We start from the raw sequence: 25,375 nt of genomic DNA, 5'->3' as shown, positions 1-25,375 counted from the left end.
CACTAACCAGACTACTGCAATTCACTGTGTAACCTGCTGCAGATCTTGTTAATGAAAAATGGCAGCAGCAGTCCCCATTCTGGCCAGTCTGCCTGGCGTGGCAGACTAGCCTATCTATCTGGCTGGTACCAGACTGACTGCCTGTGACCTTGACTGCTGCTGCTTACATTTCCCACTCAGGAGCAATGTGATGTAGCTACTGTATAATAGCGCCGCAAGTAAAAAAGGGAGCACAAAATAATGGTAATAGAATATCAGTAATTTTCCAAATACTCTATTATTCAATATTGTAGAATATCGGAAATTTTACAGATATGTTCTTATGTCCTAACCTAACCCTACTCTCACTTAGAACACTCCTTCTTGATGCCTAACACTAACCGATCCCCCTCCCCCCCAGGTGGTGCCTACTCCTAAAGCTCCCCTGGTGGGCGCCTAACCTTAACCCCCCTCCCTCACGCCTAACCATAGGTGGGTGACTTACCTTAGCCCACACACACACACACACACTGCCAGCTCTAGGCGGGCACCTAACCTTAACCCTAAAGACCCCCTGTAACGATCGGTGTAACACAGAGAGGGTCTGATTACCGGTGAACTGCAGTATCACCGAGAATACAGAATATACCCGATTATTGGTGATCTGCAGTATCACCGATAATCAGATATATCTACTAACCTCTGGACACCTGAGATAACAAGTGAGTGATTGGGTGTAACAGTAACACAGTGGACTGTACCTAAGGAGTAGGTACAGAGGCAGTAAGGAATACTGCACAGAAGAATGCTCCTTCCGTAAGCCTAGACTCTCCCGAGGGAGGAGCTAAGCAGAATGTGGGAAGGACAGAGCGTGAGTGACACCAATGAGCGGGTGTCACTAACAGATCTGGGAACTGCCTCTAACAGTAAGGCTAGTTCTCGAGGTTGGCCAAGCCAGGTCGTCAACACATAGACAGATAAAGTACAGAATCAGAAGGCAGATACGGAATCCAATAACAAGCAGGGTCAGGCAACGGAGAATCAGAATAACGAGGTACAGAATCAGGAGGCAGGCACAGAGTCCAGGAACAAGCAGAGATTGGCAACAGGATATCAGAAATAGCAAGGTACAAGATCAGAGTTCAGAGGAATAGTCAGGCAGGCAGAAGGTCATAACAAATAATACAATTCAATATTCCTAATGCTAAGGTGTGAACTCCTGGCTGTCATATAAACTCTGCCTCTCAGCGCGCGCGCGCGCGTCATTCTGAACCTGTGTGGACTATCAGTCCCAGCCACACCAGTCACGTTTTGCAATGTCTCTGCTGGCCTGCACGCGGGGTGAGACGCACCGCTATCTGCACATGCGGTGGCCTCCCTGCGCCTGGTCAGACCATCAGTAGCAGGCCTGTGCGCGCAAACCGCCGCGTCTGACGCGGCGGTTTTTCCGCATTCCGCTATGCCAGCCGTGGAAACAGCCGCCTCATCCTGCGTCCATGCGGCGGCTTTTCCGCGTTTCTTCACATTACCCCCCCTGAGGAGTGGACTCCGGACAGCTCCTTCCAGGCTTCTCAGGATGTAAAGCGTGGAATTCCCTTCTCAGTTTGTCAGCATGCATGCGACATTCAGGTACCCATGATCTCTCCTCAATACCATACCCTTTCCAATTAACCAGATATTGTACTGAGTTCTGAACTATGCGTGAGTCTAAAATCTTCTCTACCTCGTACTCAGGTTGGTCATCTATCATCACAGGAGGAGGAGGAGTGGGACCCACATGGACTGCTGGCTTCAGCACAGACACATGAAAGGATCTTACGCCACGCATACTGGCAGGAAGATCAATGGCATAAGTAACATTGTTGATCTTTCTAGTTACTGGAAATGGACCCACAAACCTGGGCCCCAACTTGGCTGAAGGCTGTTTCAAGGTCAAGTGACGTGTGGACACCCAGACTAAGTCTCCTGGTTGAAACCTCCACTCTAAAGAACGTCTTTTGTCAGCTTGACCTTTCTGACTTTGAAACGCCTTCTCCAAATTATTTTTCACGAGCCACCACATGTCCTTAAATGATTTTTGCCAGGCCTCCAGAGCTGGAAACGGAGTGGAAGCGATTGGCAATGGGGAAAATTTGGGCAGCTTCCCAGTAACTATCTGAAATGGACAGAATCCCGTGGAAGAACTTTTCAAATGATTGTGCGCAAATTCTGCGAACGGCAAAAACTTGACCCAATCATTTTGCGCTTCTGCAACGTAACACCTCAAGAATTGTTCCAATGATTGGTTGACTCTCTCAGTCTGACCATTGGTCTGTGGGTGGTAGCCCGATGAAAATGACAGTTCCATGCCCATTTGGTGACAAAATGCCCTCCAAAATCTCGAAACAAATTGGACTCCCCGATCTGACACAATGTTTTCCGGAATGCCATGCAATCGGAAAATGTGGATGACGAACAAATCGGCCAACTCATGGGCCGAGAGGAGTCCTTTCAAGGGCACAAAATGGGCCATTTTACTAAAGCGGTAGACTACCACCCAAATGACCGACATGTCCTCAGACCTGGGAAGCTCACCCACAAAATCCATGGACAGGTGGGTCCATGGCTCACTCGGGGTGGGCAAGGGCTGCAACGTTCCCACAGGTGCCAGCCGGGAGGGCTTACTTTTTGCACACACCGCACACTCTCTAACATACTCCTTGCAAATTCAAAATCCATAAAATTTGCTGCAGAGCCTGAATCAACAAAGGCCTAGGAATCCTCGGTTTTATCTTCCCATGTAACAGTATAAGGAAGAAGTAACCGTTTATCTTCTAGGGGTAAGAGGCGCGCGCCTAGGGTGTTACCCCCTACAACTTCTAGGCGGTAGCGTTTCCCGACTTATTGGGACAATTACGTACTCTATGACCCCCCTCTGCGCAGTAAAGACACAGCTGCTCAGACATCCTACGTCTTCGCTCCACTTGGGATAGCTTTGACCGACCAATCTGCATTGGAGGTGGAGTTACTGGAGGCGCAGCGTAGGACACCATTCTTACATGACTACTACCCCGGGTCTGTTTCTGATAGCGCAGTCTGCAGTCGACTCGAATGGCTGATGAAATGGCCTCATCGACAGTTTTAGGTTCAGGCAGACTTAACATGAGATCTGAGACCTCATCTGACAACCCTGATAAGAAACAATCTAAGAGGGCATAGGTGTCCCACCTGGCTGAAACTGACCACCTCCTAAATTTGGCTGCGTAATCTTCGATCGGACCCTTGCCTTGACGCAAAAGCTTGAGCTTCCGCTCAGAGGTCGCAGCAAGGTCTGGGTCGTCGTAAATTACCGCCATAGCTTTAAAAAATTAATCTACTGAGGAGAGGGCTAAGTCTCCGGTGGGCAAACTGTACGCCCACATCTGAGAATCGCCTGATAACAAAGTCTTAATAAATGTGACCCTTTGGGCCACAGTTCCAGAAGATCGGGGTCTCAACTCAAAATAAGATAACACTCTACTTCTAAAATTTCGGAAGTCAGATCTGTGACCAGAAAATTTCTCAGGTACAGGCAAACGTATGTCAGAGCTAGGAGGGGATCGCACCTCATCCACTGTTGTCTGGAGGGTTTGTAAAGAACCAGACAAGGCTTCAATCATAGTCTTGTGGCTACCCAGCACTTGGTTGATGTTTTCCACCGAAGTGGCAAGTGCGCCCAGACGGTCAGTGTGTGCGTCCATTTGCATTTTGGTCTGTCGTTCTGTAACGATCGGTGTAACATAGAGAGGGTCTGATTACCGGTGAACTGCAGTATCACCGAGAATACAGAATATACCCGATTATTGGTGATCTGCAGTATCACCGATAATCAGATATATCTACTAACCTCTGGACACCTGAGATAACAAGTGAGTGATTGGGTGTAACAGTAACACAGTGGACTGTACCTAAGGAGTAGGTACAGAGGCAGTAAGGAATACTGCACAGAAGAATGCTCCTTCCGTAAGCCTAGACTCTCCCGGGGGAGGAGCTAAGCAGAATGTGGGAAGGACAGAGCGTGAGTGACACCAATGAGCGGGTGTCACTAACAGATCTGGGAACTGCCTCTACCAGTAAGGCTAGTTCTCGAGGTCGGCCAAGCCAGGTCGTCAACACACAGACAGATAAAGTACAGAATCAGAAGGCAGATACGGAATCCAATAACAGGCAGGGTCAGGCAACGGAGAATCAGAATAACGAGGTACAGAATCAGGAGGCAGGCACAGAGTCCAGGAACAAGCAGAGATTGGCAACAGGATATCAGAAATAGCAAGGTACAAGATCAGAGTTCAGAGGAATAGTCAGGCAGGCAGAAGGTCATAACAAATAATACAATTCAATATTCCTAATGCTAAGGTGTGAACTCCTTGATGTCAACACCTTTGGAAACTATGCTAGAACAGATACAGACAAGGTCTGAGTGCTACCACGTAGTGATCGCAACGACAGACAACCAGAGAATGACCAGCACCCAGTATACAGTGGTGTGAAAAACTATTTGCCCCCTTCCTGATTTCTTATTCTTTTGCATGTTTGTCACACTTAAATGTTTCTGCTCATCAAAAACCATTAACTATTAGTCAAAGATAACATAATTGAACACAAAATGCAGTTTTAAATGATGGTTTTTATTATTTAGTGAGAAAACAAACTCAAAACCTGCATGGCCCTGTGTGAAAAAGTGATTGCCCCCTTGTTAAAAAATAACTTAACTGTGGTTTATCACACCTGAGTTCAATTTCTGTAGTCACCCCCAGGCCTGATTACTGCCACACCTGTTTCAATCAAGAAATCACTTAAATAGGAGCTATCTGACACAGAGAAGTAGAACAAAAGCACCTCAAAAGCTAGACATCATGCCAAGATCCAAAGAAATTCAGGAACAAATGAGAACAAAAGTACTGTAATTAGGATCTATCAGTCTGGTAAAGGTTATAAAGCCATTTCTAAAGCTTTGGGACTCCAGCGAACCACAGTGAGAGCCATTATCCACAAATGGCAAAACATGGAACAGTGATGAACCTTCCCAGGAGTGGCCGGCCGACCAAAATTACCCCAAGAGCGCAGAGAAAACTCATCCGAGAGGCCACAAAAGACCCCAGGACAACATCTAAAGAACTGCAGGCCTCACTTGCCTCAATTAAGGTCAGTGTTCACGACTCCGCCATAAGATAGAGAGTGGGCAAAAACGGCCTGCATGGCAGATATCCAAGGCGCAAACCACTTTTAAGCAAAAAGAAAATTAAGGCTCGTCTCAATTTTGCTAAAAAACATCTCAATGATTGCCAAGACTTTTGGGAAAAAACCTTGTGGACCGACGAGACAAAAGTTGAACTTTTTGGAAGGTGCGTGTCCCGTTACATCTGGCTTAAAAGTAACACAGCATTTCAGCAAAAGAACATCATACCAACAGTAAAATATGGTGGTGGTAGTGTGATGCTCTGGGGTGGTTTTGCTGCTTCAGGATCTGGGAGGCTTGCTGTGATAGATGGAACCATGAATTCTACTGTCCACCAAAAAATCCTGAAGGAGACTGTCCGGCCATCTGTTCGTCAACTCAAGCTGAAGCGATCTTGGGTGCTGCAGCAGGACAATGACCCAAAAGACACCAGCAAATCCACCTCTGAATGGCTGAAGAAAAACAAAATGAAGACTTTGGAGTGGCCTAGTCAAAGTCCTGACCTGAATCCTATTGAGATGTTGTGGAATGACCTTAAAAAGGCGGTTCATGCTAGAGAACCCTCAAATAAAGCTGAATTACAACAATTCTGCAAAGATGAGTGAGCCAAAATTCCTCCAGAGCGCTGTAAAAGACTTGTTGCAAGTTATCGCAAACGCTTGATTGCAGTTATTGCTGCTAAGGGTGGCCCAACCAGTTATTAGGTTCAGGGAGCAATTTCTTTTTCACACAGGGCCATGTAGGTTTTGAGTTTTTTTTCTCACTAAATAATAAAAACTATCATTTAAAACTGCATTTTGTGTTCAATTATGTTATCTTTGACTAATAGTTAACGGTTTTTGATGAGCAGAAACATTTAAGTGTGACAAACATGCAAAAGAATAAGAAATCAGGAAGGGGGCAAATAGTTTTTCACACCACTGTATATAGTAAAGCGCTCTCCAGCGCCACCCCAAGTGCTGGGCCAATGAAAGGTGGTGGAGATGTCAGCTGACCAGCTTGGTCAGCTGACCTTCTTCTGGCTGTCATATAAACTCTGCCTCTCAGCGCGCGCGCGCGTCATTCTGAACCGGTGTGGACTATCAGTCCCAGCCACACCAGTCACGTTTTGCAATGTCTCTGCTGGCCTGCACGCGGGGTGAGACGCACCGCTATCTGCACATGCGATAGAGATATGGGCAGTGGAGCAATGTGAATGCAGAGCAGCACAGGTGTACTCAGGGCCAGTCCCCAAGCCCTAAAGGGAGGATACAATAAAAACTAGAGCACCTGGCGCTCAGACAACAGACACTCTAATAGTTAAATCCAATTGTGACAAGTCCTGTCAGTGCAGCAAGGTCTGATGTAACAGTTCCAACACAACTCGTGTGGGGAAGCGGCTATACTTGCTTAGACTTGATAATGTGTCCGGTCATGAGTGAAGATGTATCACAGTACCTTTCTCAGGTGACCAATACTTTCATGCAGAAACCTCTGGTCCTACCGTCCGTGTCAGCGTATATGGATAGTTCCTGTTCCGCGCGGCTCGGATCCGAGCTCACGCGAGAAGGCTCACAGCCTCCGTCAACTTCCACCGGCAGTGACGTCACCCTCTGCGTTCCAGTACTATCCTAGGTGGTGTTGGCTCACTTCCTGGGTAGGGATACGCAAGAGGGAAAAAATAGTGCAGACTGCGCCTTGAGTTGGTAACGCTGCGCTATGAAATACACTTACGGACGATTTCTTGGGGTTATTGCATGTAATAAAATATATATGATCAGGGGATGAAGGCGTGAGGCCGAAATCCGGATCGGGATATATTTTATTACATGCAATAAACCCAAGAAACCGTCCGTAAGTGTATTTCATAGCGCAGCGTTACCAACTCAAGGCGCAGTCTGCACTATTTTTTCCCTCTTGCGTATCCCTACCCAGGAAGTGAGCCAACACCACCTAGGATAGTACTGGAACGCAGAGGGTGACGTCACTGCCGGTGGAAGTTGACGGAGGCTGTGAGCCTTCTCGCGTGAGCTCGGATCCGAGCCGCGCGGAATAGGAACTATCCATAAACGCTGACACGGACGGTAGGATCAGAGGTTTCTGCATGAAAGTATTGGTCACCTGAGAAAGGTACTGTGATACATCTTCACTCATGACCGGACACATTATCAAGTCTAAGCAAGTATAGCCGCTTCCCCACACGAGTTGTGTTGGAACTGTTACATCAGACCTTGCTGCACTGACAGGACTTGTCACAATTGGATTTAACTATTAGAGTGTCTGTTGTCTGAGCGCCAGGTGCTCTAGTTTTTATTGTATCTGCACATGCGGTGGCCTCTCCGCGCCTGGTCAGATCGTCAGTAGCAGGCCTGCGTGCGCAAACCACCGCGTCAGATGCGGCGGTTTTTCCGCGTTCCGCTATGCCAGCCGCAGAAACAGCCGCCTCATCCTGCGTCCATGCGGCGGCTTTTCCGCGTTTCTTCACACCCCCCCTGCGCCTGCTATTTATAGCCGCAATTTGTATTGTGTGTATCCTCGGCACCCGCTATTTTATCAGGCAAATAATATTTGACACCCTGCCATAATGCTTGCAAATTGTGTACAGCTCATGTTGTCTGCTCTAGATTGTTGCAAGTTTTGAGTAACAGGATTATGCATTGTTTATGTCTCAATTCATCTCTTAAAGAGAATCTGTATTGTTAAAATCGCACAAAAGTAAACATACCAGTGCGTTAGTGGACATCTCCTATTACCCTCTGTCACAATTTCGCTGCTCCCCGCCGCATTAAAAGTTGTTAAAAACAGTTTTAAAAAGTTTGTTTATAAACAAACAAAATGGCCACCAAAACAGGAAGTAGGTTGATGTACAGTATGTCCACACATAGAAAATACATTCATACACAAGCAGGCTGTATACACCCTTCCTTTTGAATCTCAAGAGATCATTTGTGTGTTTCTTTCCCCCTGCAGCTATCTTCCATTGAAGTGTCAGGCTGTTTCTTCCTGCAGAGTGCAGACAGCTCTGCCTGTATGTAATTCCTCAGTATGTGAAAGCCCAGCCAGCTCAGAGGAGGATTTATCCAGCTTGTAAAAGATAAGAGAGAAGCTGCCCTAATCTAAATAATACACAGGCAGTGTGCAGAGAGGGGCCTGGAGGGGGGAGATGCATCACAGAACCTAGAGTGACCATATTTTTGTGGGTCCAACCTGGGACGGGGGGGGCGTGGGGGGGGCGGCGCGCGCAGCGCGCCGTGGCGAAAAGTGGGAAGGAGTGAGGAGCACGCAGCGGCGAAGACTGGGGGAGGGGGCCTGCGGCGCGCGTAGCGCGCCGCGCCGAAAAAATGGGCGTGGCCATGACATTGTATGGGCGGAGCTAACGTAATGATGTAACAGCGATGCATAAGAAAGCAGTGTTTACGCCATGATGTGGACAAACGAGACTTTGTATCATGGGTGTGCAGAAACTGTGTGATGCTAATAGTATACCGTAACCACAAAGCAGCAAACATAGCCATCTATGACCATTAAATAATAAATGCAGTAACAGTTACCCCGGACACCAGAAAATAAACGCAATAGGCAACATGTCAGTATAAAATAAATGCAATGCGGGCAAACATGTCAGTACAAAATAAACGCAATGCGGGCAACATGTCAGTACAAAATAAACGCACTGCGGGCAAACATTTCACCAGAAAAGAAACGCACTGCGGCCAAACATTTCACCAGAAAAGAAACGCACTGCGGGCAAACATTTCACCAGAAAAGAAACGCACTGCGGCCAAACATTTCACCAGAAAAGAAACGCAATGCGGGCAAACATTTCGCCAGAAAAGAAACGCACTGCGGGCAAACATTTCGCCAGAAAAGAAACGCAATGCGGGCAAACATTTCACCAGAAAAGAAACGCACTGCGGGCAAACATTTCACCAGAAAAGAAACGCACTGCGGCCAAACATTTCACCAGAAAAGAAACGCAATGCGGGCAAACATTTCGCCAGAAAAGAAACGCACTGCAGGCAAACATTTCGCCAGAAAAGAAACGCAATGCGGGCAAACATTTCGCCAGAAAAGAAACGCACTGCGGGCAAACATTTCACCAGAAAAGAAATGCACTGCGGCCAAACATTTCACCAGAAAAGAAACGCAATGCGGCAAACATTTCGCCAGAAAAGAAACGCACTGCGGGCAAACATTTCGCCAGAAAAGAAACGCACTGCAGGCAAACATTTCGCCAGAAAAGAAACAATGCGGGCAAACATTTCACCTGGAAAAGAAACAATGCGGGCAAACATTTCACCAGAAAAGAAACAATGCGGGCAAACATTTCACCTGGAAAAGAAACAATGCGGGCAAACATTTCACCAGAAAAGAAACAATGCGGGCAAACATTTCACCTGGAAAAGAAACAATGCGGGCAAACATTTCACCTGGAAAAGAAACAATGCGGGCAAACATTTCACCTGGAAAAGAAACAATGCGGGCAAACATTTCACCTGGAAAAGAAACAATGCGGGCAAACATTTCACCTGGAAAAGAAAGCATTTACTCACCTGGCAGAAGTGTCCGGCCTCTGGCGCGCTGCTCCGTCCCGGGACCGTCTTCCTCCTCCTGCTCTTCTCTCCCGCGCTGACAGGGCTACGGCAAGATGGCGCCCGAAGCCCTGTACTAGTGACACAAATAGGTCTCCAGTACAGGGCTCCGGCAGCCATCTTGCCGTAGCCCTGCTCGCCTGCCGGTGTCGGAAACAGACACCGGAAGAGGAGGCTGGAGCGGGGCTGCGGGCAATGAACTGGCACGGCGTCTATAGACGCCGCTGCCAGTTCATTGAGGAGAGAGTGGCCAGAGTCCCGAGGCCGGGACGTCCCGCTGCTGAAAGCGGGACGTTTCCCGGGACCTCATTAAGCCTGGGACAGCGGACCCCGAATCCGGGACGTGTCCCGGGCAATCCGGGACGTCTGGTCACTCTACAGAACCACAACACTGAAGAACTTGGCAGCCTTCCAGACACAGGCCTACAAGTCTGACAAGAGAGAGATAAGTTGATTTATTACAGAGATGGTGATAGTAGAACGTGCTGCAGTAAGCCAGAACACATTAGAATAGCTTTTGGAACCTGTAGGATGATAAAAAACAGGATGCAATTTTTGTTACGGAGTCTCTTTAAGTAGAGTGACCAGACGTCCCGGATTGCCCGGGACGCGTCCCGGATTCGGGGTCCGCTGTCCCAGGCAGCATGAGGTCCCGGGAAACGTCCCGCTTTCAGCAGCGGGACGTCCCGGCCTCGGGACTCTGGCCACTCTCTCTTCATGAACTGGCAGCGGCGTCTATAGACGCCGTGCCAGTTCATTTCCTGCAGCCCCGCTCCAGCCTCCTCTTCCGGTGTCTGTTCCGACACCGGCAGGCGAGCAGGGCTACGGCAAGATGGCCGAAGCCCTGTACTGGAGACCTATTTGTGTCTCCAGTACTGGGCTTCGGGCGCCATCTTGCCGTAGCCCTGTCAGCGCGGGAGACCAGAGAGAGCAGGAGGAACAAGACGGTCCCGGGACGGAGCAGTGCGCCAGAGGAAGACTTCTGCCAGGTGAGTAAATGGTTTTTTTCCAGGTGTACTTTGCCCGCATTGCGTTTCATTTGTGGTGAAATGTTTGCCCACATTATGTTTCATTCCTGGTGAAATGTTTGCCCGCATTGCGTTTCATTCCTGGTGAAACGTTTGCCCGCATTGCGTTTCATTTCTGGTGAAATGCTTGCCCGCCGTGCGTTTCTTGTCTGGTGAAATGTTTGCCCGCAGTGTGTTTCTTGTCTGGTGAAATGTTTGCCCGCAGTGCGTTTCTTGTCTGGTGAAATGTTTGCCGCAGTGCGTTTCTTGTCTGGTGAAATGTTTGCCCGCAGTGCGTTTCTTGTCTGGTGAAATGTTTGCCGCAGTGCGTTTCTTGTCTGGTGAAATGTTTGCCTGCAGTGCGTTTCTTTTCTGGTGAAATGTTTGCCCGCATTGCGTTTCTTTTCTGGTGAAATGTTTGCCTGTGTTGCGTTTATCTTCTGGTGAAATGTTTGCCCGCAGTGCGTTTCTTTTCTGGTGAAATGTTTGCCCGCAGTGCGTTTCTTGTCTGGTGAAATGTTTGCCTGCAGTGCGTTTCTTTTCTGGTGAAATGTTTGCCCGCAGAGCGTTTCTTTTCTGGTGAAATGTTTGCCCGCATTGCGTTTATTTTCTGGTGAAATGTTTGCCCGCATTGCATTTATTTTGTACTGACATGTTGCCCGCATTGCGTTTATTTTGTACTGAAATGTTTGCCCGCATTGCGTTTATTTTGTACTGACATGTTGCCCGCATTGCGTTTATTTTGTACTGACATGTTGCCCGCATTGCGGTTATTTTGTACTGACATGTTTGCCCGCATTGCGTTTATTTTGTACTGACATGTTGCCCGCATTGCGGTTATTTTGTGCTGACATGTTGCCTATTGCGTTTATTTTCTGGTGTCCGGGGTAACTTTTACTGCATTTATTATTTAATGGTCATAGATGGCTATGTTTGCTGCTTTGTGGTTACGGTATACTATTAGCATCACACAGTTTCTGCACACCCATGATGCAAAGTCTCGTTTGTCCACATCATGGTGTAAACACTGCTTTCTTATGCCTCGCTGTTACATCATTACGTTAGCTCCGCCCATACAATGTCATGACCACGCCCATTTTTCGCCGCGGCGCAGCCCCCCCCCAATCTTCGTCGCTGTGCGCTCCTCAGTCCTCCCCACTTTTGGTGTTTCCATTTCTGCCTTTTTTGGGTTGCTTTGGATGCTTAGTAATGCATGAAGAAATCTTTATTCATTTACACTAGATTGAAGAACAGATAACTAAAACCGCAAATAACACATCTAGTTCTCAGTTAAAGACTAATAAGTGACCTCCTCCACTCTCTTTGAGCCAAAAATCCTACACACAGCTTGGTTTTTGGCACCTGTACCTGCTATGTCTCAAAACAAGTGGTCAAAGAGTATGTTATATTAAGCGGTTAGAGCTACTGAGAACAGTGAAAAACAAGCCTGTAAAAGGGAAGCTGAAGAGCTATTCCAGGTAAGTCTGAAAGCACAAGAATTATTTTTATGTCCCTGAAGCATCAATGTTGTAAACGTGACACCAACTTTTTTTTCCCAATGACCTTCATTTGTAATGATTTAAGCAAATGATTAATAACTTAGAGATAGGAATAGACTTTTCTGGGAAACATTTCTATTTTGTCTTGTTTATGAGAGCAACAGTATACCCAAGCAGCTCGGGGTGACACAGAACCACTAGGGAAGTATAGGAGACTAAAGATGCCCATACATGGTACAATCAAATTGTTCGATTTTCCCCTTTATTCAGCCAAAATGATCAAATAGAGAAGATATTGAAAAGAATCTTTTTTTTCGATTGATAAAAATGATCGAATCTGAGCAGATGTGTTGGAAAAGTCAGGTTGATTGCTTTGAAACTTGAATGATGTATGGTAGGTTTAAAGGAAACCTGAGATGGGGGATTCTACATAAAATATACATACCTGGGGCTTCCCCCAGCCCCCTCCAGCCTGATCGCTCCCCTGACGTCCTCTTCTCTTCCTCTGTGTGCCCGCAATTGGCCCTGGAAAGTTCTCCAGTCTGGGGCTAGCTGCGCATGCGTGAGCTGGCCGCTCGCTTCCGATGCGTTCACAGCACCAGGAGAACCCTGCGCCTGCACATTACTACTGAGACAGGAGCGAGATGGGGGAGCGCGCTTGGCCTTACTACACCTGCACCAACTGGCCCCAACTGAAGGATTTTTCTGGGCCAGTTGCGGGTGCAGAGGGAGAAAAGGCCGGATGTGGCCGGAGGAAGGCCCAGGTATGTATATTTTATGCAGAATTCCCCATCTTAGGTACACTTTAATAAAATAATCTAATAGATCAAAATAAAAAATAATTGAATCATGTATGGCCACATTTAACCCTTTCCCTGCCAAGCACATACTAGGTACGTTTTGGCAGGCAAGGACTTTAACTGCCAACAAAGTACTAGGTACATTAATTGGTAATTTGGGAAGGGGGGCCACCATCATTCCTCTCTCTCTCTCCACATGAGCACCCTGCAGACATCTCCTCTCCACTTCCTGTATGACACATGATTACTAAGCGTCATACACAAATTAGAAGAGGAGAAAGTAGCCTGCTGTCGGAGGGGACACCACATGGAGCCAGTGATCGGGGGAGTTAATTACATACTGACACCGTTGCTCTGCAGAGGGCCACAGGAGGGGGGCCCATGTGGAGGGAGGATGATTTTGGCCCCCTCCCCACAGTGGCACCTATACCTGCTACTTATACTGGGGGCACCTTTACCTGCAACCTATACTGTGGGCACCTATATCTACTACCTATATTGGGGCACCTATTCCTGGCTACCTATACTCACTGCACCTATATCTGGCTACCTGTACTGGCAGCACCTATGCCTGGATACCTATACTGGCTGCATCTATACCTGGCTATCTATATTAGCGGCACCTATACCTGGCTACCTAAACTGGGGGCATCTATTCCTGGCTACCTATACTGGTTCCACCTATATCTGGCTACTTGTACTTGCGGCACCTATTTCAGGCTACTTAAACTGGCTACACCCATATCTGGCTATCTGTACTGGCGCACCTATTCCAGGACAGGAAATGTGGGATACGAATACATATCTGGTATTGTTGGATTTAGCAGAGTCAGGGGTTTTACAAACATTAGCATTTTTGTCAGTAAATGTAATTCTTCTTTGAAAAAAACACAACTAAAAGATATTTTATATTTTATTTAAATTTTTTTAACATATTTCACTCAAAAATGTTGTTATATCTCCAAAAAAGGTACAAAAATTTGTTTCAGTGTTAAAGCCCAATTAATTACAGAAAAAACAATATATGATATTAAAGCTGAACGATTTTCATTTATTAACTACTTTGGCCTCCTGGACGTACTAGCTACGCCCAGGAGGCCATGTGCGCGTCCGCGCGCTCCCGGCCGCGGTTCGTTAGCCTGGCAATCAGTGAATCGGGCTATGGTGCCCGATCACTGATTCCTCTCCCCCGCTGAAAAAGCGACAGCTTCTCTCGGAAGCTTCGCTTTTTCTGGCTGTAACGGACCCCATGCGTCGCTCTAAGCGTGTGTTACGCTTAGAGTGACTTCATGTAAACAAAACTCATGGCCGCCATCTTGTGGCCAAAAAGTAAAACTACAACTAAAAGTGAAAAAAATAAAACTCAAGACACATTTACATTATAAAACTATGGTGTACATTCCACCCTCCCAAAAATACCCAAATAAAATGTTTAATACAAAAAAAAAAAAAAAAAAATTACAATAAAAAAAAAACATGTAAATATTTACCTAAGGGTCTAAACTTTTTAAATATCAATGTAAAGATGAAATATTTCTATTTTTTTTTTTATTATTTTAAACTTGTAAATAGTGATAGATGCAAAACGGAAAAAATGCACCTTTATTTCCAAATAAAATATTGTCGCCATACATTGTGATAGGGACATAATTTTAACGGTGTAATAACCGGGACATATGGGTAAATACAATACGTGAGTTTTAATTATGGAGGCATGTATTATTTTAAAACTATTATGGCTGAAAACTGAGAAATAATGAATTTTTTCAGTTTTTTTCTTATTCTTCCTGTTAAAATGCATTTACAGTAAAGTGGCTCTTAGCAAAATATACCCCCCAAAGAAAGCCTAATTGGTGGCAGAAAAAACAAGATATAGATCAGTTCATTGTGATAAGTAGTTATAAAGTTATAGGCTAATGAATGGGAGGTGAAAATTGCTCAGATGCATAAAGTGAAAACGACTGAATGCTGAAGTGGTTAAACCAAAATCGTGATTAGGACAAGACAATCTTGAGATTGTGAAAGCTGCGGGATTCCCGCGCCGACGCTGATACCTGGCCCTCTTCTCCAGTGCATCCTGATCCCCTCACCGCACCACAGCACAGCGAGTCACTGTGAAGTAACAGTGAGTGTAGCCTAGTAACGGCGGCCGCTAGGAAGTGACGTGATGTCACTTCCTGTTACAGGCCCTGCCGTTACTGGACGAACACTCGTTGCCTCTGCACCTATAATGACTAACCAGTACTGGCACCTATAGCTAGCTAACATTTACTGAGGCACCTATAGCTGGCTAAACTATACTGGGGGCACCTATACTTGGCTACCTATACTGGAGGCACTCATACTCACCATCGGTGTTCTGATCCATCGTTTTGCATCGAAAATCGTGAATCAAGTAGAAATTGCAGTTTCTGGCAGAAATTGTGAAATTCAATCTTAACCTATCCTAAAATCATTCAGGCCTATATAGTATGTCCTATTTCATGTAGGTTTTCTTGTCAAAAATCCTAAGTAAACCTAATGGGTGCAAAATGTCTAAAAACTGCTTGGCAGTAGATGTTCACATTTAGGACAAATTGGCTGGCAGGGAAAGGGTTAAAGAGACCAAAGAGCCCTCCAACTAAAAAACAAGGCTCAGTGTAATCTGCCTCCTTAAAACAGAAGGCATTTGCGATAATTCAGCTTCAAGTGAGCTGCTGTAGTTTCCCATGATGCATCAGAATATGCAAAACATCTTTGTATGCCCCTGAAGCCAGTCTTATGCTAGGTACACACCATACAATTTTCTGGCAGATTTACCTGCCAGATCGATTATTTCAAACATGTCCGATCAGAATTTCGATCGATTTTCTGGTCATTTTTAAATCGTTTTTTCAATCAATTTTTATCAATTTTCATTCAGTTCTATAAAAATTGATTAAGAAAAAGATCGAAAAATCGATCGAAATTCAAATCGGACATGTTGGAAATAATCGATCTGGCAGGTAAATCTGCCAGAAAATTGTATGGTGTGTATCTAGCATAGAACCGCTGTTGTGTAGTAAGCCTATAGCTTCTGTTTTAAAAAGGCAAATTACACTATGAGAGCAGTAATCATAGTACTAAGCATTCTGATTGATTTTTCTGCTTGATTGTGACTTTTGAGAGATCTGACCAATGTATCACACACTTGTGTTGCTCTACCCCCAAAGTTATGAAAAAAATGATCCCCTAAAATTGTAGACGACGTTCACAGTGAGATGTTATGGTGCGATGTTTTGGAGACATTGCAAAGCTAAAAGACGCACTGCAATAATAAGTCTATGTGACGTTCACAGAGTAGCGTTAGCATTGCGGTATAACGTGTTGCGATATGGTAACGCACTGTATATGCAGTGAACTACCGCTAAACGCAGACGATAACAGGTGTAGTAAAGCATACTTTTCATTAACTGTATGCGAAGCAATGCGGTCGTAACGTGCAATACAACTTACAGCAAGACAGGAGAAAAGTAATTTATGGCTTATTTTACTCTAGAAGAAATGTTCTTCATATTTGTATGCATTTACATGAATTTTAAATTTTACATTTTTCGCAATAGTGGTCCTTTAATTCCTTCTCCTGGGCTGCTTCAGATCACATGACTAGTTTTTAAATCAGCTGAGAAAGCCTCATTTGTGCTAAGAATCTATATTTAGATCTGTGTCATCCTGCACTATTGTTACCTCACTCAACACTGAAAAACAAAGTTAGAAAGTTAATAAGGCTTACGTTAAGGGCAAGCACTAATTATTAATAATAAGAACAAGTCCTTGTTTGGATTAACAGAGCTTCTGAGAAAATAACAGTCAAATTCGGTGAATGCTGGCACTGGCCTTAAGAGTTTATGTCACTTGATGTTCATTTTGTCCAGAACCTGGGTTAAGGTTTCAGCTCATGTGATACGAGCCTTTCATGATGTTTAAATAGGACTATAAAACGGAGTGACTGGTGAAAGTGGCATTATATGACGTTACACTGAAGACAGGTAAGATGTGAATGCTGCCTTCAGAGGATCCAGGTATTCATAGCAACCCTCTTCCTGCGCATCGGCACACACAAGGCCGACACATTTGCGCTTATAGGAAGTAGAATTAGCACGTGTGTTTGTGTGCCCTGATGATGCCGGTAGGATCCAGTGAAACTAGTTTATGGTTCATTTTAACATTCGAAGATAGGAAATATTTCAATTTAATTGATGGTAATAAAGTTTAGAGTCAGTTAAACACACTTTTTAGCAGGGGCGTTGCTAGCCCCAAAGATCAGTGGCACGTGCTCCGGATCTATTCTGGTGTGCCCTGGATGTCCCACAGGCAGAGTCAGCGGTTGTGCCTCAATGACAGGCATGCTGGGAGCTGTGGTGCATCAATCAGGGGTATGCTGGGTGCTGTGGTGCCTCTATGTGGGCATACTGGGTGCTGTGGTGCCATGTTGGGCACTGTGATGCCTTTATGGGGGCATGCAGGGAGCTGTGGTTCTTCTATGGGGGCATGCTGGGAGTTGTGGTGCCTCAAAGGGAGGCCCATGGGAGCATGGGAAGGGGTCCACTAGAACAAGGCTTTTCAATCTGTGGTACGTGTACCACCGGTGGTACTTTGCTGTTGGCCAGGTGGTACACACCAGGTTTGCCTGCCACTTTATTGCCCGCATGCCACTTTTCCTGGTCCTGTCCTGTCTCCACAAAGTTTGACTCCTCCTCCCTCGCGCCTTGCTGTGCTGTTCTGCGGCACACTTCAGACCTCAGATCAGTGGGGAAGAGACACCCAGGCAAATACAGTAATGGCGCAGATACAGAAAGGGACATCACTGCTCACTTCCTGTATTTGAAGTATACGCGCCGTCACCATGCACCGTTTGCCTGACTGTCACTTCTCTGCGGCTGGCTTACCAATGATCTGAGGTGTGAACTATTCCACAGGGCAGCACAGCAAGGAGTGAGCAAGGGGGGAGCCGAACTTTGTGGTGAGTCACTGCCCAGCTCTCAGCTCTCTGATGGTGGCACTAGGCTACCTATAATTATGCAGGGGGGGGGGGGGGGGGAGCACTGAATAACAGTGCAGGAGATTTGGAATTCCGGCTATAGCGGCGCACAGTCAGCAACTTCGGCGCCATCAGAAGACAGTGCTGAAGTTGCTTTTAAAACACTGCAATTCGGCTTCCAGCAATAGCCGTATACCAGCTGTATCCTGCGCCCAATCTCCCGGCGGGCAGTTCATATGTATGCGGGGAGGGGGGGGGGGGGGGTAGAGAGGAACTTGCAAGGCTACCTATATTGGCAATCTACCTACAGATTGCCAATACTGACAATATGTAGGCTTGCAATCGAATTGTAGTCGTTTTCCCCACCACCGCCTTTGTATCCTAAAGAGGTTTCCCCCTTCCTCCACAGTAGAAGGGATCCAGCTCTGGGAGCCCCAAAGTTCTCCTTGTCGGTGTGTGCGCATGCGCAGTAGTATTTGTTTTCCTTGACTGCAGTGCTTGAGTTTAGGTCTTCTTTAAAGAGGTTCTGTGGGTTTCTAAAAATCAATCAAACAAGCTGACACTTATCTGGGGCTTCTATCGGCCCCCTGCAGCTGTAATGTCCTGTGCCGTCCTCCTACGATGCTCCGTTTCCCGCCGCCGGTCCCGGTTTAATAATGTTAGCTCCTGCTCGCGTCATCGGGAGCTTACTGCACAGCCGCAGTGTAATAACTCGTGTGATTACACTGGGACTGGCGGCGGGGAACATCGGAAGAGGACGGCGTGGGACATTACCGCTGCAGGGGGCCGATAGAAGCCCAGGTAAGTGTCAGCTTGTTTAATTCTTAGGATGCAAAAGAACTCCTTTTAAGTGATAAGAATACGGTGGCTGCTATATTAATTTCCTTTTAAACTATTTGAGTTGACTGGCAGCCCTGCTGATGTATGTCTCTGCAGAAGTGTCTGAATCACACCAGAAACGAGCATGCAGCTAACCTTGTCAGATCTGACAATAATGTCAGAAACACCTGATCTGCATGTGCTTGTTCAGGAGCTGTGGCTAAAAGTATTAGAGGCAGAGGATCAGCATAATAGCCAGGTAACGGGCATTGCTTAAAAGGTAATAAATATGGCAGCCTCAATATGCCTCTCTCCTTCAACTGCTCACTTTTTTCACTGTAGTGGTCCTTTAAACAGTTGAAATGTGGCAGTTGGAAAATGACAGTTGGAAATTGGCAGTTGAAAAATGACAGTTGGAAAATAAGAGTTGGAAAATGTCAGTTGGAAAATGACAGTTGAAAAATGGCAGTTGAAATTTAACAGTTAAAAAATGGCAGTTGGAAAATGACAGTTGGAAAATGACAATTGGAAATGGCAGTTGAAATTTGACAGTTGGAAAATGGCAGTTGAAATTTGACAGTTGGAAAATGGCAGTTGGGAAATGACAGTTGGAAAATGGCAGTTGAAAAATGACAGTTGGAAAATGGCAGTTAAAAGTTGAACTGTCATTTTTTAACTGTCAAGTTTTAACTGCCATTTTCCAACTGTCATTTTCCAACTGCCATTTTCTAACTGCCATTTTCCAACTGTCAAATTTTAACTGTAATTTTTCAACTGTCATTTTCTAACTGTCATTTTTTAACTGCCATTTCCAACTGTCATTTTTCAACTGCCATTTTCCAACTGCTTTTTTCCAACTGTTATTTTCCAACTGCCATTTTCTAACTGTCATTTTTCAACTGTCATTTTTCAACTGTCATTTTTCAACTGTCATTTTTCAACTGTCAAATTTTAACTGTCATTTTTCAACTGCCATTTTCCAACTGTCAAATTTTAACTGCCATTTTCCAACTGTTGTTTTTTAACTGCCATTTTCCAACTGTCAAATTTTAACTGCCATCTTCCAACTGCCATTTTCCACCTGTCATTTTCCACCTGTCATTTTCCAACTGTCATTTTCCAACTGCCATTTTCCAACTGTCATTTTACAACTGCTAAATTTTAACTGTTGTTTTTCAACTGTCATTTTTAAACTGCCATTTCTAAACTGTCATTTTCCAACAGCCAAATTTCAACTGTTTTTTGACTGCCATTATTTTCCAACTGTCATTTTTCAACTTTCATTTTTAAACTATCCTTTTCCAATTGTTTCCTTCTTCCTTTCCTATTTTATTTATTTTGCAAAAACAAGCCTTGAGATCCTCAATGTTGAATGTTGATTTGCCACCTCATTTTGTGTTTTGGGGCTACATTTGCATCAAGATTTGCACAATTTAAAACTGGCTATCTCTAACAGTGACAGATGTCAGATATGGTGGCTGGATAGTGCAACGGTTAACGGCTCTGCCTCTGACGTAGGAGTCCTGGGTTCAAATCTTGGCTCTTCCTATTCAGTAAGCCAGCACCTATTCCATAAGGAGTTCTTTGGGCAAGACTCCTTAAAGAGAGTCTGAAGCGAGAATAAATCTCGCTTCAGAGCTCATATTCAGCAGGGGCATGTGTGCCCCTGCTAAACCACCGCTATCACGCAGCTAAACGGGGGTCCCTTACCTCCCAAATCCCCTCCGTGCAGCGGGGGATCACTTCCGCATTGAGGCATGGCTAATGGCCGCAGCCCTGCCTCACGCGCGTCTGTCAGCACGTATCTCCGCCTCTCCCCCGCCCCTCTCAGTCTTCCTTCGCTGAGAGGGGCGGGGGAGAGGCGGCGATGCGCCGCTGATAGACGGCGCTGAGAGGCAGGGCTGCAGCCGTTAGCCCTGCCTCAAGAGCAGCAAAATCTACGACCAAGTTTGTCGTAGATTTTGCAGGGAGTTTTGGGGGGTAAGGGACCCCCGTTTAGCCGCGGGATAGCGGTATTTTAGCAGGGGCACACATGCCCCTGCTGAATATAAGCACTGAAGCGAGATTTATACTCGCTTCACTGTCTCTTTAACACTGCTACTGCCTACTGAGTGCGCTCTAGTGGGTGCCTCACAAGCGCTTTGAGTCCGACAGGACAGAAGCGCTATACAAAAAAAGGAATATTATATGGTTAACTGTAGAGAGGGAGTGGAGAAAAAAGCCTATGTTGGCTTTTTATCTTTTTATCTTGCTCCCAGTCTAATGACCAATTTATTGGCTTCAACTTTCATAGTGGTTCTCTTTCCAGGCTAGCAGCACTTTTAGCCACCTTTGAAACTTGTCCACACATTCTCTACCTTAGTGCTTGGTACTTATGTTCCTCCACGATGGTGACCCTCTTTTTCTTGGGCTACTTCAAATGTATTTATTGTGCATTATGGTGATTTATTGTTGCGGAGTAGTGTTGGGCGAACACCTAGATGTTCGGGTTCGCGAACGTTCGCCGAACATCGCCACGATGTTCGGGTGTTCGCGCCGAACTCCGAACATAATGGAAGTCAATGGGGACCCAAACTTCCGTGCTTTGTAAAGCTTCCTTACATGCTACATACCCCAAATTTGCAGGGTATGTGCACCTTGGGAGTGGGTACAAGAGGAAAAAAAAATATTTGAAAAAGAGCTTATAGTTTTTGAGAAAATAGATTGTAAAGTTTCAAAGGAAAAACTGTCTTTTAAATGTGGAAAATGTCATGTTTCTTTGCGCAGGTAACATGCTTTTTGTCGCCATGCAGTCATAAATGTAATACAGAGAAGAGGTTCCAGGAAAAGGGACCGGTAACGCTAACCCAGCAGCAGCAGCACACGTGATGGAACAGGAGCAGGCGCAGGAGGAGAAGGCCATGCTTTTTGAGACACAACAACCCAGGCCTTGCATGAGGACAAGAAGCGTGCGGATAGCATGCTTTTTACCGCCATGCAGTCATAAATGTAATAAAGATAAGAGGTTCAATAAACAGGGACCGGGCGTCAACGCTAACCCAGCAGCAGCAGACGTGATGGAACATGAGGAGGCGCAGGAGGAGAAGGCCACGCTTTCAGATGCAACTCAGGCCTTGCATGAGGACAAAAAAATGTGTGTGCAAAGCAATGCAATGAGTAGTTTTCAGGACACAATGGGCTATTCGGAGGAGCTATTCCCACCCCCACAATCTTCTACCTGTGAAAGGTCAATGGTACAGCCACAAATGTTGTGCCCGGATTCACAACCTTTTTCTGTGGAAAATGCACCTTGCACTGAAATGCAAGGCGAGGCCGAGGATGAACATGACGTCAACAACTCAACATGACGCAAAATGGGGGCGGAACAGAAAGCTGCTTTCAATGTTTTGAAGGCCTTAATTGCCTCCGGTGGCCAGTTAGATGCATCATTCATCACACCCAAATCCCAGAGCAATGTGTGCAGGAATTTGAATCGCAGGAGGTGTACCGAGATCATCTGGACAAGTGACCAAGTGACAAGTGACCAAGTGAAAAGTGACAAAGTGACCAGTGACAAAGTGACAAAATGACAAAGTGACAAAATGACAAAGTGACAAGTGACAAAGTGACAAGTGACAAAGTGACAAAATGACAAAGTGACAAGTGACAAAGTGACAAGTGACAAGTGACAAAGTGACAAGTGACAAAATGACAAAGTGACCAGTGACAAAGTGACAACTGAGAGGTTGTTCTGGGGAGCTCCACTGCACTCAGTCGCATATGAGGAGAGGTCTCGTCGGGACTGCTGATCCTCCTCAGCTTGCTCAAAGCCTTGAGGGTTCCTGAAGATCCTCTGCTTGGAGTTCGCCGGGGTTCAGCTTGGTGTCGGGGTCGGCGGCGTCCTCCTCACTCCAACGTGGCAGATCTTCTGTTGAAGGAAAAAAAAAAAAAACATTGTTAAAAGTCCAGTACCGCTTCTGAAGGACTCACCAAGAGATGCAGGAGCGCTTTAATCTAGCGCACCATCGCTTGCTGGGTGATGTCCCTCCCTACGCGCTGGAATTCTACGCTGCACATGCTAGCACGCTTTTGCGCAGTGCCGAGGCGCATTCCAGCAGCTAGCTACCAAGCTTCTGTGGATCTGATTGGGCCACCATGTTGGATCTCTGCCAAGTCCTCCAAAATTTTGAGCAATCCACGTTGCGTGACTGAGCAGTGACAACTCTACAGTCAGCATTACAATACCACTGCTGTGTTTACTGAAGAAATCAATGTTGAAGATGGAAACCGCTGGCATGATGCAAGTGGGGGATTCTGAAGATGAAAACGATCAGCGTGATGATACCAACATCAGGCAACCTGCCTCAGGAAACGCTGGTCCCAGCTATGACAAAGAACAGGACGAGGAACAGCTGGAGTTGGAGCAGGAATTGGATGCCCCCACTGCCGAGGGACAGAGCGGTGCACGTTGGACTTCCACAATTTAGCGGGAATGGACAGCAGAAGAGGAAGAAAGTGATGCTGGTGACGAATATGGTGCATCACAACAATCACAACGCTCACAAGAACATGAAGACAGAGGAGTCTGGCAGGACTCTCTGGCACACATGGCTCAATTCATGCTAGACTGCATTGAACGCGGCCCGCGCATTATTCACTATTCATTATTATTCATTATTCTGGAATCTGGACAACACCAATTACTGGGTTTATACCCAGTTTATACAAACACAATGTTAAAAAACTGATTGAAGAAAGTGTCAGACAGGTCAAAAATGGAACAATTCCAGCAGGCCCTTGAGGATGGAGACTTTAGAGAGGAGATTGACATCCTCCTCCTTCTCTAGCCAGTTGTACGCCGACAGACTGACTTCAGCAAACCCAGGAGGACCAGGAGGGCAGCAAAGAACACAAGCTGCTGCTAGTGCCGAAAAGGGAATGGTATTGGCAGTGTCCTTGGAGTGGGAACATTTTCTGACACCCATGCAGCAGCCCACAGAACAGCAATCGGGCAGTTCCACGTCCTCCAACACCAATCGCCTGGAGAAGATGGTCAAGGTCCAGGACTACATGTCAGATGGCGTAGCTGTGTTGAACAATCCATCTGCAGACAGACGGTGAGTGTGACAGGCAGCACAGAAGGACCATGGCAACTCACTCATAGTACCACAGTTTGATAGTGCTGCCCAAAAAATTATATGGATCCGTGGACCCGGGCACTGCGGGCAGTACTGGGAAGTGGGAACGCAGATTTTAGTACCTAAACACACGATACAACATGTTTTCCGGGGTCGGACTCTGAGGCACATACAGATGGTCCCGATCATCATCCTCATCATACAACTCTTCTACTGAGTCTGACCCACCCACCACCTCTGCCACCCCAACATCCCCAGACACAGACCCCTCATCGTCCTCAACATTAACTTGGGATGCTGGCCTGAGCCAGACCTCCTCCTCCACATCAGGCCCCATCATCTCCTCAATGGCAGCCCTCATTAATCGCTCTGGCGACGGACCGATGGACACAACGTTCTCCTCCGGGGAGGGCTGCTGCTGACCACTGGCTGCTGGGGTGGATGTTATAGCTTGCGTGGGGCGTTGGCTGTTGCTGTTGTTGGGAGTGCTGCTCACAGCGGAGGTCTCTGAGGAACTCATGGTGAGCTCGTATAGTGGTTGGCGGTGAGTGGAGTATTACTGATCCCAGCAATATACTGTTAAGCTTGGAGGTGTAGTCTCCACAGTCAGCATGCAACACATAAGCTGACGTGAAGGAGGTACACACACCAGCACAAGGAATCAGGATATCCCCAGTTTAGTGGAGGAGAGGACTGACTCCAATAGGAGATTGTGGTGCACAGAGCCGGTGCAGATCCGAACAGCCACAAACAACACTTTCGTAATAACGTCTCAGCGCAAAGTAGCGCTGAGCGCATAAACCAGGACTGAGGAGATCAGGACAGGTAGACAGAATGAACGCTTGCTTAACTAGCCACTACTTAGTGACAGCAAGCGTCCACAATAAAACAGACTGGAATAAGGCAGCCAATGCGTATGCAGCGATGGCGTGCCTCACAAAGACAGGACAGGATAGTCAGGAAATAGCAGGATCAAGATAGATGAACGTAACACAGATAAATATACAATAAGTATGATTTCCTAGCGTATTACAATTACAGCTATCAATGAAACTATTTGTAACGTCTGACTTACATATGTATATATCGGCAATGAACCGATATATGACATAAGCTGGAACACTGACTTAGGACTGGAACGATACAGAGAACAGGACTCAGAAGGATTCGCTATCTCTTCGCAGAGATGAACGCAATCCACAAACGGTAACAGGACAGGATTCAGAAGGATTCGTTATCTCCTCGCGGAGATGAACGCAATCCACAAACAGGACCAGGAACAGGATAACTAGCTCAGCACGGGTGATCACGATACGCGCAACCACCAAAACGTGCTGGAACGCTGACTAACGGAACACAGGATATAAACAGTTCGTGTACGTATATA

The 25,375-nt window shown here is 46.2% G+C and overlaps 1 protein-coding gene and 1 long non-coding RNA gene across 2 annotated transcripts in view; one reads left to right on the top strand and one right to left on the bottom strand.

The window, feature by feature from the left end:
• LOC137534223 (uncharacterized) overlaps nt 1-25,375 on the bottom strand; it is a 220,933-nt gene that overhangs the window by 35,464 nt on the left and 160,094 nt on the right. The window lies entirely within an intron of this gene.
• Nucleotides 12,162-25,375, top strand: part of LOC137534220 (glycine N-acyltransferase-like) — a 95,926-nt gene continuing 82,712 nt past the window's right edge. Inside the window, exon 1 of the mRNA XM_068255627.1 lies at nt 12,162-12,232. The gene's annotated coding sequence lies outside the window, so the exon portion shown is untranslated. The remainder of the gene's footprint in view (nt 12,233-25,375) is intronic.

The sequence above is a fragment of the Hyperolius riggenbachi genome, chromosome 10 (genome assembly GCF_040937935.1).
Source record: "Hyperolius riggenbachi isolate aHypRig1 chromosome 10, aHypRig1.pri, whole genome shotgun sequence".
Lineage (NCBI taxonomy): Eukaryota > Metazoa > Chordata > Amphibia > Anura > Hyperoliidae > Hyperolius > Hyperolius riggenbachi.
The sequence above is the reverse complement of the archived record's forward strand: the minus strand, read 5'-3'. Positions and strand labels throughout refer to the sequence as shown.